Source organism: Oryctolagus cuniculus, chromosome 5, assembly GCF_964237555.1.
Source record: "Oryctolagus cuniculus chromosome 5, mOryCun1.1, whole genome shotgun sequence".
Classification (NCBI taxonomy): domain Eukaryota; kingdom Metazoa; phylum Chordata; class Mammalia; order Lagomorpha; family Leporidae; genus Oryctolagus; species Oryctolagus cuniculus.
This window is the reverse complement of record NC_091436.1, coordinates 105166014-105166502: the sequence shown is the minus strand read 5'-3', so window position 1 is coordinate 105166502 and position 489 is coordinate 105166014.

The following is a 489-nucleotide window of genomic DNA, read 5'->3' as shown; positions in this document are numbered from 1 at the left end:
GAAACTTCTCACTTTGTTGTAATTCCATTTGTCAATTTTGGTTTTGATTTCTTATGACTCTGGGATCTTTTCCAAGGACTCTTTTCCTATGCCAATGCCTTGCAGAGTTTCCCCAATGTTCTCTAATAATTTGATGGTATTGGATACTACAGTTATGTCTTTGATCTGTTTTGAGTAGATTTTTATGTAAAGTGTAAGGTCGGAATCTTCCTTCAAATTTCTGTATGTGGAGATCCAGTTTTCGCAGCACCATTTGTTGAAGAGACTGTCCTTGCTCCAGGGATTGGTTGTAGTTCCGTTGTCAAAGTTAAGTTAGTTCTATATGGGTGGGTTTATTTCTGGAGTTTCTATTCTGTTCCACTGGTCTAATTTGTCTATTTATTTATTTATTTCGCAAGCACCATGTTGTTTGATTATAACTGAAACTCATGTGGAGGACACAAATAAAACTCCTGGCTTCTGCTGGGCCCAGCTCTAGCTGTTAGAGTC